Here is a 6,860-nt window from a genome sequence, read left to right on the forward strand (position 1 = left end):
TTCCGCACGGCTTGGTTAGGTCGGCGCATGGCCTCCCCAATAGTGTTTTGCGGGAGGGTGCCTGCCCGAATAAAACATCCTTGGTTAGCGAAGCTGAAGTGTCATGGTGTTCCGTTACTAGCATTTGAAAATTTGACTAAACAATAGCAACGACAAATTAACTAACAATATAAACAACAGCAACCAGATAGCCAAGTTCCCTGTAATTTTACACTGTATCAAGTGAGTGTTACAATCCCGTCGTATGCCAACTTATTGCAAAGGACTCCTTGTCTCATCTCGCACATTCTAGGGTGACGTGGACGCCCTCCCACGTTTGACTTCGAAATTGTTTTTCCCATGATATCCCGGATTTTATAGTAGCCATTATCACTGATTATAATTAGCCCGAGTCCGTAAAGAACCTTCCAAGGAGGCGATCCACGGCTAGACCACCAGAGGAATACTTCGGTGGTTCAAAATATGAGAAAGTTGGTAGCCACTGTGAAGTAAATTAAACTTATAACAAACTTTTCTTTTGCGAATTATCTGGTCTGTTTGATTATTAATACACAGCAGAGTAAAAAACTTCAGCAGCTGTCGCGTATAGACAAAGACATATCTATATGAAAAATTCAGAGTGTTAATGGAGGAAGTCAGCTTCGATAGTTTGACTAACAAGCTCGGTTATTTGGTAGCAAAACAGCGCCCCCATCCATAAGATCACCTTTACCAGTCGTCGACTCAAGGGCGCCCTCAAAGACGATGACACAGACAGCAAGGGATAAATTATTTGAAGTTGCTGAAACCAGCAGTCCAGTGACAGAGAATATCGGGCGCACGTACATAAGCTATTCTGTCTGTGACTCATACGAATGTATCTGTAACTCAAACCAGTTAATCTGTAACTCATTCCAGGTATATATCTTGTACATTTAATTGTTCCTTGCCAGATGTAGCTTTTTGCTTGAATACAATTGTGAAGCGAGTCAAGAGAGGTAACTATCATTGATGTCACAAAGAAAAAATGTTTTCACTGGCTTAGTGTTGATAAAATCGAAAATTTAAGTTTTTCCTACATGGATGGTGATCATTTTGAATTTAAAAGAGTTGGTAAACATCGCGCAATTTATTTCTATTACAAAATTTTGCATGGTGACCCCTGATTTTTTATTCTTAATTTTGAAAGAGAGTGATTTAAAATTCCCTGTATCAAAGATTTGAGCGAAAATTTAAGTCTTTCAATTATGAGTCGCTCACCTCGAAAGTAAAAGACTGAAACTTTTGCTCAAACTTTCCTCAAGGAACATTTCAACAAATCAAGATTGAAAATCAGGCGTCTTTACATGTGCAAACTTTAGCACAAGAGAAACAAATTGCTTGACATTTATTTGAAATTCAAAATGGCTGCCATACCTTTGTTAACTCTAAGAAGTAAAATCGATTTTCGAAAAATGAAAACGGTGAAACGTTTTCTTTTACCAAGAGCTTTAAAATGAATTCACAAGTGGTAGATCAGAATAATATAAGACTTCAACTTTTGCTCAAACTTTCCTCAAGAAATATATCAACATCACATCTCACATGTCCTAAGACACATACTTGAAAACAGGGCTGGTCTTGCTGGTTTGAGATCAGAATAGAATTGATAAAGTTTTGAAAGCCTGAATATCTGTCCCAATGCTCGTTCTACCTTAAAGGCAGGCAACCCAGGGCAGGCAACCTAGGGCAGGCAACTTAGGGCCTCCTTACCTTTTATTTCTATCACATTCTGTTGATTAGGCAAGCTATTAGTCTCTCACAAATTTTTGGATGATAATTGGGACACACACACACACACACACACAACACACACACACGTATGTATGTATGTATGTATGTATGTATGTATGTATGTATGTATGTATGTATGTATGTATGTATGTATGTATGTATGTATGTATGTATGTATGTATGTATGTATGTATGTATGTATGTATGTATGTATGCAGGCAGGCAGGCAGGCAGGCAGGCATGCATGCATGCATGCATGCATGCATGCAGGCAGGCAGGCAGGCAGGTAGATAGGTAGGTAGGTAGGTAGGTAGGTAGGTAGGTAGGTAGGTAGGGAGGTAGGTATGTATGTATGTATGTATGTATGTATGTATGCATGCATGCATGCATGCATGCATGCATGCATGTATGTATGTATGTATGTATGTATGTATGTATGTATGTATGTATGTATGTATGTATGTATGTATGTATGTATGTATGTATGTATGTATGTATGTATGTGTTTGTGTGGGGGACTGTGGACATATATGCTACCTTTATCGTTATCTTGATGCAATAATTCATTTAACATATGTGAGATGATAGAAATAGGAAGACCTTTCATTGTCACTAGGAATTCGAATATGATGTGGTGGTGATATTGAAGTTCGGGAGGGTTGAGGTAAAATATTGGGGATTATTTTGTTCCTTGATTTTACTTAATAAAGTCGTTAACTGACTGACTTGTGTTTGTAGACGTCAGAGTTTTAAAACTAACAAAACCGAAACAAAACCAATATTACCGCAAGAATTACAGTTGGGGAAATATCTGTGCTAAAAGGATGTTGTCAAGTTGAATAAATCGTAATCTGTATCAAGAAGGCTAATTCATTTACAGTCGAAGCAAAGAATTTGGATTGAGGCTTCTGCGACTTTACAACTCGTTGAAGTTCAAGGTGTATGGCTTTTTCACATCTTGTATGTCTGAATGTTCACCCCTTCATGGACTATTATGGGTGGAATCACGAGTGATATTGGTGGTGTGGTGTAGAGTTTAAATTGCATCCATGAACTGAAGGTTTGCAATATGACGGATCAACATAGAATTATTACCTTTGCGATTAAAGCACAGGTGCCATTGACCTGGCTAGAGTTTGATTAACTCAAATCGACTTAGACTGAAATCCGAAAGTCCACTGATGCGTTTAAAAATGAATCAATTTAAGAACTTGCCTTAGGAATATGGCTATACAAACTGCTAATGACAGGAAGTGGCGGATATCTGCGGGCAGAATTGCGCAATAAATGTTTATCTATCGCGAGTTATAGAATGTCGTGGGCTATGCCCATATCGGTTCATCGACAGCGATTGTAGGTCAACCTGTTCCCAAAGTTGAGTTCAGATAAGTTTCCAACGTGGCAGTTTAGAGTTGCACTTTCATCTCCACGGTAGTTCTTTTCTCAGGTTCTTTCAAGAAACCGGGAATCGGCATTTGAATCGCCGTCAGTTTACCAGGTGTTAACCTACAATGACGTCATCGTTCCCCGTGCAATGTAATTACTTGGGTATATTCGCCTTCATTACCTTCTCTTGCCTGATTGTATTATTAATGTATTACTTTGTTAATACAGCTAAATCTATTCTGTCGGTCAATATCACCGCTTGTTCAAAGTTGTTCATGGATTTCTTATACTTCCTGGTACATATACATAGTTGACGAGGGAGTCCTCCCGCACTTAGCAACTGAACATCACTGACCACTCTTCAATACTTGTAATATTTTACAGTACTATTTCACATTCTCGATATCGGCCAAATACCGGAGTTAAGTAAATTACAGACATCAAAGAAGGTGCTACTGCCATGGTGACGACGAGATCAAATACAAGTGGATTACTGAGACCCTTACCATTCCACTTGTATGTTTGTATGTGTTAAGAGTGTCACCCAGACGACACTGAAAACGAGGTTTAACGACTGCCATAACATTCAGCTTAGGGATGGACCATTAGATCTTGGGAGGGGGGTGGTCAAAACAGAAAAAAAAAATTTTCAGAGCAGAAAGTTAGGAAAAAAAAATTTTCAAACTAGTTTGCAAAATAAAAAAAAATAAATAAGAAGACAAAGGTGTAAAAAAAAAAATCTGCAAAATTCTTTAAAATTTTGAATTTTTTAGATTTTACCGACAGAAAGCAACTTTCTGTATTTTTAGTTTATCCTCCCGGCACATTTTTAATTTTAATTTATACATTTAGAGTGACTGTATCACTTATACTGGAAGTTGCGATTATCTTATCTTTTCAGGACTTTTGTATTCTGATCACTTGAAAATTATGAAATTATAGAGCCTGTTTTCTACTTGTTTCCTGCGTACAAACCAAGCAGGTAAAACATTGAAACTATGGTATGGTTGTCAAGATAGAAAGTTGTATTTGCCTTTTAAGATCAAGGTAAACAGATGCAGGCCACATCAGTTTCATTTTTTTCACAGCATTTTATTGCAATGATGAATGCAAGAATGGGTGAACAAGTAGAAACACGTCAACAATGATAAAACAACATATCAAGTCATTATGTATTATTTTGCTTTTAAAAAGGCATTTTCAATTCTTTTTTCTCAAAAAACAGCCTCAAAAAACAACAGCTACACATGTTTTAACATTCAACAATACACTACGTAGAATGCCATCTATCCAACAAATCCCAACAAAAACACACAAAAGGGTTGAACTTTGAAAGTTTCTCGATAGCAAATACTGAATAATCTGCATGAATAATGGTTTTTGTGTAGCAAATTTCAAAGAAATTGGACAAGCCCTTTCAGAGAATACAGATTTTTGACCATGAATGGCATAAATTGCCCTAAAAAGACAAATATTGAAATTTCAACACATCTATACACATCCAATCAATTTGGACATGCTGCTACAGAGAAATAGATGTTTTGATAAAAAAAGGGCAACAATTGCTCTAAAAACACAAATATGCAAATTTAACTATATTATTTAGCTTATTTTAGCTTCTCAGCTTGTCAAAATCAATTGTAAATCATGAGATGCATGATGTTTGGTGGGGTGAATGTAGGCATTTCACCACGCAGTAGAAAGGGAAGCCAGGAAACCAAAATAGTCAATTTCAAAACCATAGGAAGCTACTAAGGAGCAAGAAGACCATGTTTCAGAGGAAGATGTGTAATCCGAAAAAAATGCTCCCAAAGTGCCACAAATAACACCATTTTTATCTCTATTTTTCTAAAGCTCCAACAGCAGGAGGGGGGACACCCCCCCTCCTGACCTCCCCCCGTAAAAATACTCCCCAAGTGCCACCAAATAACATCATTTTAATCTCTATTTTTCAAAAGCTCCAACGGCAGGAGGGGGACTCCCCATCCTGACCACCCCCCCGCAAAAATACTCCCCAAGTGCCACCAAATAACACCATTTTAATCTCTATTTTTCAAAAGCTCCAACGGAGTCCCCCTCCTGACCACCCCCGCAAAAATACTCCCAAGTGCCACCAAATAACACCATTTTAATCTCTATTTTCAAAAGCTCCAACAGCAGCAGGGGACACACCTCTCCTGACCTCTCCCCCCCCCCGTGACCGCTTGCGTGGCCGCTTGTGGTGCTTGGCACCACATCTTTGCCCTCTATATCTTCAGACAGCGACGAACTAAAAAAAATTATAAATCTGAAAGTTTACTCTGAAAAAAAAAAATTTGCACAGCTAATCTCAATTGGAAAAAAAAAAATTCAGAAATTACAATAGTAAAAAAAATTTTTCACAATTTCATTGTGACACCCCCCCCTCCCAAGGTCTAATGGTCCATCCCTTAGAGTAACAATTTACTTTTCAACATTCGTTTATCATGATTGGTATTTTGAAAATGTTTTTCTGTGTGCACTTCAAGGAAACTGATCATCCATTGCAGAAAAGTACTTTACATGACTGCATTGAGTGTGGCAGGAAACAGATATGAAACACCACGCAATGTATATTTTAGATCGAACCGAGGAGTGCATTGACCGGGTACATTTGATTTGAAAGATTTTCTCATTCCTAATACACAACATTTATCACATACCACTTACGCGTCCTATGTTGCAATGAGTGGTCTGAATATTAAGTCGAGTGAGGGCGCCCTACTAGGCCCTCCGACGCCGTCATTTGAAATTCAACTTGAATCCGCGCCGCTGCACTTCTCGGAAAATCGGCAAGGCGTATACGGCGTCTCATTTGTTGCATTTATTGAGATGAATGTCTCCCTGACATAATTTTTAGAGGGAGAATAACCATGCCCTTTGACAGTGAAATCCTTTTTTTTTGTTCTCCAAACCAAATGTTGTTTCTCATTCTCAGATGTTGAAATATAACGTGATAAACTTGCCGTATAACATCACAATGTGCAGTGTTGTTGTTTGGAATTATTTCTAGTCAGGACGGAAATTCTTTTATCAACAATAACAGTGAATATTACACACATAAGAGCTGACGAGTTCAACATTGGGCTTGACAAGAAATTGCATTTTACAAAAATGAAATCGGTATTGACCTACAAAAAGTTGGAAAACAATATCAAAAATCATTTTGGTGAAAAGCACTTTTCAAAATTAATGCTAATTTGTATACATCTTAGTCAGAAAACAATCTGGTAATTTACAAGCATGACATCAAATAGAGTAGATGAGTTGTTTTTCATGTTTTCTAAATTGTAAAAGAACACTAACTTATCCTCTCCCTTTCTCTGTACGTATGTTACTTTTACACAAATGTATATTTCTTGTCTAGATCTGGGGTAAGTAAGCTGGCTTTCATAAAGCCCCTCTCGCACTGAGTTCTCGTTTTCCGACATGCATAAATTATTGTTTAACTTGAGATTAACATTTGAAATACACGTGATAAAATGCGCTTCATGCTCCTACGGATGTGTAAAGTGAGGTGAGGAGTTAGTGTCAGAAAATGTTGTCCCTTTCAAGAAAGCAGAGGCGAGTACTCGACCGTGTGAGGGCGGTTTTGGATACCCAAGGCAAAAAATAAGGCTCCGCCAGCGCGGATAAACAGTCCGAAAATGGTCGAATTTTCCAGTTTTTTTCCCTGGAAATTCAAAAAGTAAATTTTCTGGGCA

The sequence above is a fragment of the Ptychodera flava genome, chromosome 18 (assembly GCF_041260155.1).
Source record: "Ptychodera flava strain L36383 chromosome 18, AS_Pfla_20210202, whole genome shotgun sequence".
In the NCBI taxonomy this organism is placed as follows: domain Eukaryota; kingdom Metazoa; phylum Hemichordata; class Enteropneusta; family Ptychoderidae; genus Ptychodera; species Ptychodera flava.